The sequence below is a fragment of the Acromyrmex echinatior genome, chromosome 18 (assembly GCF_024713525.1).
Source record: "Acromyrmex echinatior isolate Ae372 chromosome 18, ASM2471352v2, whole genome shotgun sequence".
In the NCBI taxonomy this organism is placed as follows: Eukaryota; Metazoa; Arthropoda; class Insecta; order Hymenoptera; family Formicidae; genus Acromyrmex; species Acromyrmex echinatior.
Genome location: NC_141869.1, coordinates 7,932,851 through 7,947,621, shown reverse-complemented (window position 1 = coordinate 7,947,621; position 14,771 = coordinate 7,932,851). Strand labels below are relative to the sequence as shown.

The following is a 14,771-nucleotide window of genomic DNA, read 5'->3' as shown; positions in this document are numbered from 1 at the left end:
GAGAAGGTTTATTGCAATCGAAATTAAGCATGTTGTTAGGATTCTCAAAGCTCAAAAGGATTTTTAGGTCGTTATTTATAGTCAATTCTTATATTCAAGACTGTTTTAGGTACATTCTTAAGATGTCATGAATCAGAGAATTGTACTAGCATTTTAAGATATATTACATAAGGTTTTAAAATAAGTTTTAAATATTGATTGAGCAATATTCATAGCCGATTCTTATGTTTAAGACTGCTTTAAGTACAGTCTTAAGATGTCATGAGCTAATCAGGAGGCTGTATTAGGGTGGTATTTGGATCTTATATATAGTCGGATCTTATATTTGAGATCGTCTTAATCCTGAAGAAACACTTCGACCAGTATTTTTGTATTGTAAACGCCACACTTGGAATAGCATATCCAAGGCAACTTCGATTGCTCAGAATATTCACAGAAACACATTTCAACAAATTTTTTTTCAATCAAAACGCTAGACAATAAGGAATATAACGGTATCAAGCAAATGTATTCTTATTAATAAAATAGTTATAAGCAATAAAGTAAACAATAGTTTAAAAAAACCATTTCGTTAAAAAATTTTTATTTTTCGTATTTAAGTTATAAAAATATTTAAAATATGCATTTTGGAAAGTAAGAACTTCGAACTTTTAGAAGAAAAATATTGCATTATTGTATCTTTTACATCTTGTTAAAAACATAATTATTTGAAAGGACGAAAGTGAAAAAAATTTGAAATTAATTTTGGAATGAAAACATATTTTCTACTGTTAAATAATAAATTGAAATAAAAATGAATCGAATATATATAAATTTTTAGAATTGATATTTGCATAAAAAAACGTTTATTATAATTAATTTTGCATAAATGGTTACACACACACACACACACACACACACACAAACACACACATACACACACATAAAATACATTATAAGTGGTTACATAAAATAAGTAACAATAACTAAGAACGGGCAAGTGAGAGTAAATAACTGCGCGATTATAGGTGCACTATCATAAAATGTTAAATTATATATTCAAACAATCAATACATATGACGATATTTACATTTTCAGACATTTCGACTAACTTCCAGTCATCTTCAGCGAATTAAAAAAAAAACATACTGAAAAATAACGCTACTTTAAATCAGATTTATCCTAATAGTTCCTCAATGATTGCACTCAGAGGAGAGGTGAAGACCTCTTCTCAATTTCATTTGGAGGAGTGCGACTGTTAATATAGTTCAAACTAGAGACACTTTAATCAGAGACTGGCGATAAGGATTTCGTCAAATTTCTCCAAGCGAAAAAAGAATATAGGCTATCTCACTTCTCTACCAATAGCGGTATGTATACATCATGTATACAAACTTTTAGATGTTGACTCGCAATATCTAAAAGTTTAATTGGATGATCTAGAAGAATGCAACCATTTTATAAAAAAAAGGATAGAAATTTTTCACTGAGAATTTCTCACCATACTACACCTTTTATCCTATTCGATGTGGTTTTTTTTAAATACGAGTAACTGAACATCGCTGTGTCCCTTTAGTGGCGATGTTGTGCATTGCTGCTTGAAAATTGGACATAATAAATATTTCTGCACGAAACTTGACACGCGTAACAGTGTTTTATAGCAGTTTTGTTATAGCAGTTTGTTAACGCTAGCACTGTGATATAATTTGAAACAGTAATTAAAATCTGACAACATTGAATTGCACAATACCGGTACAATATTTAAATTATAAAAATCACAGCCTGTTCAGCTGTGATTTTTGCACTGCTGGCTGGGAATAAACATAGCATTGAAAGCAATTTGTTAAATCATGAATGACTTAATTCACAGCTTGTTCATAATCTATCCCGTATTTAATTCTGGATATCCTATTAGTAACTGACTCTAAATCCTTTTGAGGACTAAAAATTCTAACAACATACTTAATTTTGATTGAAACTTCTCCAGTATACATTATTATTATTATATGATAAACAATGTAAAAGTAGAATTGAATTGCAAATTTCTTAAAATTGTGGCGTAATGGAGCAATTTGAAAAACGCATTTCATATTCAACATACAAAAAACTATGAAAAATAACTAATCTTATTTTGATATTCGAAATAAAAGTTTTTTTGTTAAACAGTGTTATTATTTGTTTATCATTGTCATTTAACTTGTCTTTCTCCTTTATTGTTACCACATTATCATTATTCGTATCATTAATTATTATGCAATGGTAAGAAATTTAAAAATGACCCTTACGGTTGCCAGCATGGGAGCACAGCTTCGAAAGTAGATCCTTATACCTGCCCGCTCACATATCGCTATCAAATAATTAATATTTATACGCAGCGGATGTTTTTGGTACAATCAAATCTATTTCTTTTTTTCTTTTTATTGCATACTTTTCTCATCCCCTCGCTCCTATTATTCCTTTCGTCTCATTCTCTCTTTTTTTCTGTTACAAAACAACATATCTCTCTCTCTCTCTCTCTCTCTCTCTCTCTCTCTCTCTCTCGCACACACACACACACACACACACACACACACACACACACACACACACACACACACACACACCACACGCGTGCGCGCGCGCGCATACTCACGCACGCACGCACACATACCACGCACACACACATACCACACACACACACACATACCACACACACACACATACCACACACACACACACATACCACACACACACACACACACACACACACACACACACACACACACACACACACACACATCTCTCTCTCTCTCTCTCTCTCTCTCTCCGTTCGTCGTCTGCACGAATTGAATCTTATCACTTGTTAACTATTGTGCTTGTGTACGCCATCTCTTGCCGCCGCTACATGCTCATGAAAAAAAGATTTGTTCACTATCAACTCGCCGCGAGTACTCAGTCACAGGAGTCTCTATATTAGCAGCACATGGTCTATATACGTTTTATATATGTATTTTCATTTATCGCAGTTTGGTGTACGCCTCTGTGATTATGTGTGTCGTGTGTGTGTGTGTGTGTGTGTATGCGTGTGTGCTGTTTTGACTTGTTTTATTTTTCATATTAACTATATTCTTTTTTTATGTATATGTATAATATATTGTATTGTATACTAGTACATACATATATATAGGATGTTTGGAAAATAATAATAAATCTTTCGCATAGGGGTAGAATGGACTAAAAGAAAAATTCTTCATTATTTTGCAATTTTCGCAATAATAACAAGATATAATATTAATTGCTAAACATTGCCGAAAATTGGTCTTCAATAATTTTTTACTCAAATATTATCAACTTTATAGAAAAACTGCAACAGACAAAAATTGTATATTTTCTTCTCATAGAACTCGATGAATTTTTTTAGAATTTTTTATAAACTTTTTAATATAGCATTTTCTCATTTTTAACAACTTGAGAAAATACAGTACTAAAAAAATCTTAGACCTCTATAAGGAGAAAATAAACAATTTTTGTCTCTTGTAGTTTTTGTGTAAAATTGATAGTATTTGAGTAAAAAATTATTGAAAATCAATTTTCGGCAATTTTTAGCAATTAATATCTTATTAACTATTGCGAAAATTTCAAAATGGTAGAGGATTTTTTTTCTCAGTTTAGCCCATTCTGCCCCTATGAGAAAAAATTTATCATTATTTTCCAAACACCCTGTATGTATATATATATATATATACACACACACACACACACACACACACACACATACATACACACACACATCACACACATATATATAGGGTGTCCTGTAAATTTTGACAAAGCGCTCGTGAACAAGTAGAGCATATTACTAAATCGAAAAGTCTACCATTTTGCAATTTTCGTAATAGTTAATGAGATATTAATTTCTAAAAATTGCCGAATAAGCGACTAAAATTGATATATAAAATAACTTTAAAATATCTTTTAGAGTTTAAGATTTCTTCATAAAATATCTTAAAGATATTTCTGAAAGAACTCTAGATATCTTAAAGTTATTTTATGCAACGATTTTAGACATTCTGCTCAATTAAGAAAAATTGCAAAAATTGTAAAATATAGAGGACTCAGTTTAGTCTGCTCTACCTACTCAATAACGTTTTATCAAAAACCGGACACTCTGTATACACATGTGCGTGCGTGCGTGTGCGCGCGTGCATGCGTGTGTGTGTGTGTGTGTGTGTGTTGTGTTGTGTATGTACATATAAATATTTGTTTTCATTTTTATCTAATTTTTATTACGTACCTGTCACAATTATCATTATTATTATTAATACGAATATGGTACATATATTCAAACACTCGCTGGCTCTATCAGAAGCAGCAAGGGTCAGTCAGAAGGCAACACACTAGTCGCCTGGGAGAGTGCAAAGTGTTGCGTCCTTCAGACATGAACATAAGGATCACAACACATGTACAACTTCGTTCATTCCGAAATTTACACCGTGATTGTCCCCTCGAGAGCAGTAACGAAATCTCAAAAAGGGACATTTTCGTATTATTTGTGTGATACTGAGTACATCATATAGTGGAAATCTCTTTTGCCGTTTTCAAATAAAACACAAACCAAAGTACGAATATATCTGATGTACACATAAAATCATTTGGAATTTATTAATCACCTTTGTTTTGTTATTATTTTTGTTAAAGAAGAATAAGATCGCATGATAAATTCTTTTTCTCTTTTTCATTTCTTTTCTCTGCTTTCATCATTCTACTACATATTTCATTCACAATTAATAAAATGAATTACATTAATAAAATGGATTACGTCAAGAATGTTTTCGTGAGATACTTAGTTTCATTAACAAGAATTTTTCGCGCGGTGTAGTATATGAACAATCGAAGTAAACTAATTGTAAGAGCTAACAATCGGGCAGCGTGATACCATACTTCCACCTAGAAAAAAAAAGGATTATTTAATATTTATATACAAGTAACATTAAAAAATATTTTTTTAATTTAGTCTGTTCGATTTGCTTACACTTTTTTATACTTTTTACACTTAAAATGAGATAGATATATATTTGGCGCTGAAAAGAGAGAAAGCGAAAATGCTGAGTGTAAAAAGTGTAAGCAAATCGAACAGATCTGTTAACATTTTTTAAACGCGCGCGCGCGCTCATACAAATGTTTTACATTTTTTAAATTAACAAATTATTATTCATGTAGATATATATCATAAATGTATTTTGCTGGAATAAGGATTTTAATACATTATTTAATTATCAATATATTTAATTTTAAAAATAAAGGAAGTATAAACAAAGATGGTGTCTAATTAAAGTTTTTAAAAGAACAGCCTTAAAGAATCCCGCACAAATCTTATGGATTTCGGTCAAATTATTATATAACATTGTTATATAACATTACGTTAACTAAATTGAATTGTTACATTAAAGGACTCCGCACGTTCCTTATGGAAAATGGGTCTCGGATAGCTAAAACTTTGTAGTTTACGTGATCCTGATGAAAATTTCATCATTGTTCCAACTTGATTCATTGAGCCGTGATACAATGCACATTTAAAGTTGCACATTTCTAAAAATATTCAGCAATACTCGGACTGAAGCAAACACATGCTCCGCCCCGAGCGATCATAGATGTATCTTACTATGAGATAAACAAGGTGACACAAATATATACTCTTAAACAATCATGATCATCATTGTGTTCTGAATTATGAAAGGTATATTTAGTAAATACTTTATTATTTTATTATTTATTGCAAAGATAAGTGTATCGGGTACGACAATAATTAATTTAATAACGTATTGATCATTCTTGTATCACGTGGTTTTTATAGTATGTTTTAACAAATTTACAATAGAAATATTATATTATGCAATTAAAAATTAACATTTTTAAAAATTAACATTTTTAAAAATTAACAAAATTTTTATAATTAATGATTATACTTTTACTGGTATTTATTATATATTTCGTTAAAAGACTAATTTTTTCTTGCGTATTCATCTGTATAAAATTATTTAATTGATTAATAAAATTAAATTGTTAATAAGATAAAATTGTAAATACATATTATACTATAGATAAATCGAATAAACGCTAAATAAATATAGAAATTTGCTAAAATTAACATTCGCAAACTTGGTCAATCTTTTGATGCACTTTAACTCTTCTTAATTAAATTATTACAAACTGTTGACCAAATTCATCACAATTCACCGTGCATAAGTACCGAAAATCCCAATAACAAGTTTTGTAAAGTAACTGCCCTACACTTAAGCGATAAAACTGAAAAGATAAATAGTGTTTCAGCTTATACAAGTCGACATTGTATAACACTTATATACATTTTAATAACCAAACTTATTTTGTAATAAAATGATAAAAAAATTATCAATCTCAAAAGATTTATAATTTAATTCTAAATTAAAATCATAAATCTATTATAAAAATACTAAATACTCATAAAAATAAGAATAAAAGACTGTAATACTATCTGATGTTACACTAGAAAACAAAATTGTGTTCCGACCAATGAATTATATCTATCTTAGAATAATCACTGAGTCTGGTGCGAGTCAAGAGAGAGCGCAAATTTTGGGTATCGGTGTCTTTCTCGTACAATCAAGTTCGAAACTTTTAACTGTACTGTAAAAGTGTATGTCCTCATATACTCTGGTCAACTGACATAAATTTTTAGGCCTGTCTGTATTCTTGGAGATGTGCGCATGAGTATAGATGTATGAACGAGACATCAATACCCAAAAATCTACCTGTCGCAGGCTCGTTATCCTATAAAAGCGGTAAATGGAAGAATCATTCCAGTATAGATATAATTCAGTGGTTCCAACAAGTACTTTATAATCTAACGCAATGTAACGTAATGTTTCCTAGCTGGAAAACAGCTTGCAATCGTACTCGTTACTTTTTAGAGTTAATAACATGTAACGGTATCGAGTTATTTTTTAAAACAAAAAAATTATAATTGAAACTAGTTACTTTTCTTATAAAAATTTTTCACCGTTTTTAGCTCATTTTTAGTTCGCGCAAACGATTAGTTTAAGTGATGAAAACGTGCATTCCACTTGATGAGAATGACTCCGTTTTTAGGTCGCAAACAGAAACTTTTCCGTAAAAACAAGTTGTTAAAACGGATGGCACATTAGAATATATCCAAATATATCCGAGTGCATTCAGAGAAAAAAGTAGTATCAGTAACTATGTAGATAAATAGCGCCTCAACTATTTTCGATTTAATTTAGTCCGCTCTATCTATATGAGAGCGCTTTGCCAAAAATTGCGGAACACCCTGTATTATAAAGTTCTAATAAGAACAATAAATAAGTTATATAAACTAAGAAAATATAGTAATATTAATCATATAGTAATATTAATTAACTACAAATGATAATTAATTACAAATTAATATTACTATATTTTCTTAGTTCATTTACTTTATTCATTGTTCTCTTATTAAAACTTAAACTTTATAATACACAATATATTTAACAAAAAGGCTTTGTGATTAAATCAATCTAGGAATAAAAAGGAGCATTAAGTCAACGCTGGTTGTTTATGCGAAAATATTAGTCAGTTATTATTATTCATAGGTTTTTACAATACATAGTTACATTTATAATACGTGAGGGTCCCGTTAGCACACATCGACCGATACCCAGTAATTTTTCACTGCTTTATCAATGAGAATATTTTATTTTAAATTGGCCTATTAGCGATGTGCGTTATCGGATCCCTCTCTATAATACATAGTTACAAGTTTTTATATATATAGATAACTTCTAGGAATTTTAAGATTACTTAATTTTTGCAAAACTAAAAACTGTACTGTCGAGGCGCATCTCTCATTTACTTTTATCTTCGAAATTCAAACCCAATGCTGCGTCTTTTATTGTATGCTGAGTGGTTTTTTTCTTAAGAGAAATTGAACTCCTTCTGGTAACAATACCGCGTACTGCTCATGACTGAGCAATATAGGGTGCGGTCCACTTGACGCTACAAACGCTTTGAAACTTTTGATTGATCAATCGGAAAAAAGAATTTTACTAACTAACCAGTCAAAAAATGCTTCGAAACATTCGTAGTATCAAGTGGACCGTAACCTTAGTAAAAAGGTTTTGAATATATTTTTTAAAATTACCTTACAATGATTAATTAATTACTATTTAATGGCTCTATTTAAAAAAAGTGTCTGTCTAAACTAGAAAAATATAATTTTTATGTTTTATAAAAGAGATCTAAGACTATTTAATGTAATTGAGATGCTATTTCATTATCAATTAATAATATACAAATATTGTTGTCGTAACTATATTTTTACAGTGTTGGGTACTATAGATTAGGGTAGCTACTACTCTATAAAATAGTTACAGACACTACAATTGTCAATGATGCAAAAAAAAATAGTTGTCACAACTTTTTTTTTCAGTGGTAATAATGTCTATATTATGAGTATTTTTAAATGGTAAATACGTGTTGTGTATTTGAGATGTAAAAACGTATCTTTAGCTACGATTGTAAAATACTCGTTTAGGACGCACTTACATTGCACGTTTTGAAATGTGATTCGAGTAAAGCGTAACCGATAGCACGAAAAAATCAGCTCGCTCCTGTCGGGATTCGAACTAAGGCCTTATCTCCGAGTCCCTGCGAGGCTGCCACTCTGCCACGGGAACCTCTGACAAGAGAACCTCGCTTGTGTTAAGTTCTGATTTTAATGAAACTTTGCACATATACATATAGGTTACAGTTAAAAAGATGGATTTAGAAAATATCAGTTGCAGCGGAAAAATGGTTTTAAAGGGGTGAAATCACCCCTTGTAGATGATATATAACGTGGATTTTACCTTTTTTTGTTATAGCTTAAGAACTACTTGAGATATCAAAAAATGTTTTATACAAAGGTTTCACAAAATTATCTGTATTTACCCACAATAATATGTTTAAAAAATAATTATTTTCAAAAGTTTAAATAATTTTTTTTAAGTTATTAACGTGGTTGAATACAAATAATTTTATCATAAAACTTTTTTACAAAACATTTTTTGAGAACTCAAGTAGTTTTTCAGATATATTAAAAATATTTATGGGAAATTATTTCTTCAAAACTTAATCTCACAATTATATATTAAAATTGTAATAATATTAATATGATTCTATATAAAGAAATATATAATATTGACATGATTCTATATAAAGAAACGTTCATAATTATAATATTCTTCAAAGAAATAGATGTTTTTGTATTATGAAATATGAAATATGTATAAAAAGGATATAACAAAAGTATGTAAGTACATTGTTAAAAAGAGGTTTCATTTTAATTTTTATTGTCAATTCTAATTTTCCGATTTGTATGGTTCTGTATAAAAAAAAAATAAAATGCGCAAATCAAAAGTATCTTCAGTCTCGCCGTTCCAAATAGTATCATTTACATCTCGAACAATTCGTCAGTAATACCGAATCCAGCGTCGTTTTTCAAAATTAAAAAATCCTTTAATTTTGATGTCACCATGCCAGAATCACTGCACAGAAACAGATCAATGTTAAAATATTGTAAAACATACAACTATACATATATGTACGTATATGTAACACATTAAATAAGCATGAAAAGATCATAACTGTCAAATCATAACTGTCATTTATAATAGAAGATAATATGTGATTTATCTGCGTGATATCCGTTAAAAAAATCTTGGTCAAAAGTACAGAGTAGTGTATAAAGTCTCGGCCTCTTAAATATCTTAAAAAGTAAGAATTTTTGAGAAAAATGTTCTATACAAAAGTTATATAATTTAAAATAGTCTATTTACTGATCTTATCATTTTTGACCTTAGATGGCGCCAACAAGGTCAGGTCAAGGTCAAATCAATTTTTGTAAACAAAATACTCTATTTTTTACTTCAGAATCTAATAGCTGGTGTCAAGAGCTTTCAAAACACTAAAAAATAATAACGTTATTTTTCATTAAATACTTTTCGATTCATAAGATTTGAAAGTTACAGTACTGCCGGCATTAGCATTACGCAAGGTGTCCGACCGATGGCTAAAACCTCTTGAATATTGTTCAGGATCATGCTCTGAATAACATTTGTTAAGATTAAGGCCATTGGAAATTATTGCTCTTATTTTCATTTTTGCACTAAAAATTCATTTTTACGCACAAGAAAAGTGCGTCAAAACCAAAAGTGTTCAATACCAATTTCATCGATGCGAAACAAGTCGATATTCATAGTCGACTCTTGCATTTAAGATTGTCTTAAATATAGTCTTAAGATGTCACAAGTCAGTTCGAGGACTGTATTAACATCTTAAAACAATATTTAAGACAGTTTTAAAATAAAAACGGCCTATGAATACAGTCTCATGTTTAGCACAATTGGTAGCTTATGAACAATCCATAGACGGGGAGGACAGAAATTTAGAGACACTGTCCACTGCACACTCCATGTTATCCCTTCCACCATAGGTGAGGGAAATAGTGGAAGGCGGAGCCAAGTCGAAAATCGGCTGAGAAGTGCAAATCGTGTCGAGCTCTGCTTTACAAGATTGATTGAAATATAATGCTAATTGGGATGATAATGGTGATAAATTTGCACATGTTATTTGACATAGAACCATATAAACCGGAAAATTGAAACTGACAATAAAAACTAAAATGAACATTTTTTTTAAAAGTGTAATCGCTGCTTATACTTTTGTTATATCTCTTTTTACACATATTTTTCATAATACAAAAATTTCTATTTCTTTGAAGAATATAATTATAAACATTTCTTTATACAGAATCATGTTAATAGTAAGATTAATTAATTTTGGATATATCATAATAAATATATATATTTATTATAAATATAATTTATAGTATTATAATACAATAAATATTTCTTATATAAGACATACAAAGAAATAATGTTTTGAAAAAATAATTATTTTCTACAAATATTTTAAACATTGTATCTCAAAAAACTTGAGATATCAAAAAATGTTTCGTACAAAAGTTTTATAATAAAATTATTTGTGTTCAACCATGATTAATGATATCTTAAAAAAATTATTCAAAAAAAATTTATTTAAACTTTTAAAAATAATTATTTTTAAAGATATTATTGACGTGGGTAAATAGAAGATAATTTGATTATAAAACTTTTGTATAAAATATCTTTTGATATCTCATAGTTTTTGAGCTAATAAAAAAAGGTAAAACGTTATCTATAAAGATTTCACCTTTTAAAACCATTTTTCTGCCGCAACTGATGTTTTCTAAATTCATCCATGCAACCTATATGTATGTACAAAGTTTCATTAAAATCAGAATTTTACACACTTCGCGAAATTCCTTTATGAGCCACACAATTCCTACATTGACACTTGCTTTGTTGCGCTTATCATATCTTACACAAGACTTTAATTATTATATACAAATTATGTTTAATATATTATATGTGAAATCTATATACATCTATATATAACTGTTAGATACATACATGCACACACATCTATGTATAAAATACAATATATATATGTATATATACACAGTAATAAATGATAATATTAAGATAACTCCTGTATGTACATATGTCAAAAACTTAATAAATTAAATACCGTTTATTATGTTTAAGATAAATATACTATACTAATAAAATCGTTATATTATCTACATGCTATAGAAAGAATTAAAAATACAAAATATTTAGTTTTTCTATTTAAAAAAGAAATTTTGGTAATTATGCACTTTAAGGAGAGAGAGAGAGAGAGAGAGAGAGAGAGAGAGAGAGAGAGAGAGAGAGAGAAAGAGAGAGAACACCACGCCGATGACTTTGACATATGTTGTCAAGATCATAACCCTGACCTCCAGCAGGTTTTAGATGGTGATCGCTGTTCGTTAAAAAGTTATAAAAAAAAATTTGGAAAATGGCGCTTTTCACTTTTCCCTTGGCAGGGGGAGGGAAGGTGGAATGGGAATCATTTCGCATAGAAAGTCGTGCGTCCCTGAAGGAGGGAAGTGGGATGAAAGTCGCTTCGCGTGGAAAGTCATAAAATATATTTTAAAGCAGAAATTTTCCATTTCATATAGTAGAAAAGAGACACCATTTTTCAAATTTTTTTTGTTAATAACTTTTTAATCAATAGCGATTCCTACCTAAAACCTGCTCAAAGAAAGTCACTCAGAATTATGACCTTGACAATATATTATATGTCAAAGGTCAAAATCATCGGCGCGGTGTGCCTTAAAATACATAATTGCCGAATCTTTTTAAAATTCTTGCATTTTTGCAGTATATCAGAGTTCTCAAAACATACGGCTCATAAAAAATTCACAAATAATGGTTAGAAATAAGATGTAAAATAACAAAGTAACTTAATGTGTTTACAAGGTTTTATTAAAGAATAAGAATGATGAATACATATAGAAAATAATAGATAATAATTCTAATCTTTGCACATATTACAAATGTGATGATGTGAGATATGTACATACAAGTTTTATGTAATATATTTCTTGAATTTAATGTACTGAATGTAAATTTTATGTGCTTTACGATATGAATTCCGCCTGCTAAAAATGCCAATTATTATATATTCCAAACAAGTGGGAAACAAGCAAGATATCAAGTTAAAGAAGAAGCTAAGTATTATATTGTGCACTTCTTCGCAAAATAATTATATGAATTATAATACATTTAGTGGATTATTAATTTTATGTGGATTATAATACATGGCGCTTGGATAAAATCTAACTATAAGTTAATCAGCTAATGAAAAATCGGGCCTTATACATATACTCGTGTATACTCGTCATCGTTTCTTTGCAATACATTTCGAGTGTTTGAAAGTGCAAGAAATGGGCAAGAACTAGCTAAAAACGGTCCATACGTGTAAAAACGATGAAAATTTTTTATAAGGGTTCTATAAAGTAATTTTCCCAACCCTGTGTAATAATATGGAGTGTCGATGACATGCAAATCATATGCATGTAAGTCCTATATTACATTAGTAAAACAGCGAAAATTCCCGTCGGAATTCGATCTTCAGGGATTCTAAAATCGGTCTGTTTTACTGATCAAATGCAATTATTTGTCAAAATGTTATTTTTTAAATCGCCTTTATCAGATTTAAAAATCCTTTTCTATAATTAAGGAAATTTTTCCATAATTAAGGGAAAGGAACCTGGGGATCAAAATTTTTTCTGCTTTAATCAGTAGTACTCTCAGAAAATATATTCGTAAAGTTTTAGAGTGAATTCGAAATATTTTTGTAGTTATAGCTTGGGAAATAGGTATGCGTTGCGCAAGTATACGGCGCGCGTGACAAAAACGTTGATTGTGCTTCGTTTTTTCGGTCCCTAGCAAGATATTATTAACCTTGGCAGATGGTTGTTTTAGAAAGATCTTTTAACTAGATGTTTAGGCGGACACATGCAAAACTCAAATTCAAATCTTTAATTCCACCATCTGGCGGCTCATTTCAAAATAATTAATTCTGAAAAACTTTAAACGCGTTTTTTTCAAAACCACTTTTTCAAAATTGATGTGTAAGATTATTCAAAGACTTTTCAATCAATCGATTTCGTAAGGTTTTTTTAGTTACATAATTATCAATCCTAGATAAAAATATTTATTTAAAAAATTATAGCATAAACAATTTCTGCATAAATAAATCGAAATTTTTTGATCAAAATCATTACTTTTTTCAAAGTAATGATTCCCACAATTCTTACAATTTGATATCTTTTTGCTATTTTTTTAAATCATAGATGATAAAATATTATCTAATTAAAAAAAATTTTGTTTTTTTGTTTCAGGTAAGAATTATAGAAATATAGGTTCTGAACTACACGTCAATTTACAACTCCGGTGATAAAGCATAACGATTAATAAATAACTTTATGTTACAGTCATTATTTTTTATTAAAAAATTATTATATTTTATATTTTTAAAATACACAACAAATCATCCCTAAAGTTTTGGAAAAATCGACTTCATAAAAAATTTGCAGAAAACAGCTACTTTTCAGCGTTCTAAACCAAGTTCCCTCCTAAGAGTATAGACACAATTTAAATTGGTCGAAAACAAAAAAAATCAAGAAATTTTTCTGTTCCACCAACTCCTAGTCCAAAACGGCGTCTAGAGCTATCAATTTGTGCTAATATTTGCTTCGTACGAAAACTCTATAGCATATTTGTACAAATTGTGGAAACGGTTTGAATTGTGGATTATTATGAATAAACAATGTTGAGTTCTTAAATTAAGACTTACATGTTTAATATGAAAGATTAATGTCTTCAAAAATTTGTGCGTACGTATGCGTGCAATATTGATGTAGTAATATGTAGTAATGTATCGATGATACATACATCATATCATGTGTAAGTCCTAGTGAATCGATAAAAGTGATCTCATCGCAGTTTGGTCCTCAGTTTAGAATTCTTTTAATACTGCATACGTAAAAAGGAAATTCTGATCCATACTGACATAATATAATTGGAGCATATTAAATTAAAAAGTAATATAACATTAACAAAATATAATATGGCAAAAAGATTATAATCTTAAAACATTGAAGATTATAATTTGTCTGCCATATTATATTTTGTCAATTTTATATTGCTTTTTAATTTAGTTTTTGTTTGATTATATTACGTAAGTACAAAAACATATACTTCCTACGTAATGCAATATTAAAATAGATCAAAATGCTTTTTTTATGTATTATTATATGGAAAAGAGCTATTTTCAAATAGATACATCTAAAAAACAAAAAATGATATCGA

The 14,771-nt window shown here is 29.1% G+C and overlaps 1 protein-coding gene across 5 annotated transcripts in view; it reads right to left on the bottom strand.

The window, feature by feature from the left end:
- Positions 1 to 828: 828 nt before the first annotated feature.
- wdb (serine/threonine-protein phosphatase regulatory subunit widerborst) overlaps positions 829 to 14,771 on the bottom strand; it is a 38,137-nt gene continuing 24,194 nt past the window's right edge. For 3 of the 5 annotated variants that reach the window (XM_087415448.1, XM_011053828.2, XM_011053830.2), the window contains one exon: positions 829 to 4,905. The gene's annotated coding sequence lies outside the window, so the exon portion shown is untranslated. Of the gene's footprint in view, positions 4,906 to 7,545; positions 9,519 to 14,354; positions 14,748 to 14,771 lie in introns of those variants that run through there. The other 2 variants (XR_015548073.1, XM_011053831.2) reach the window with 2 other exon arrangements.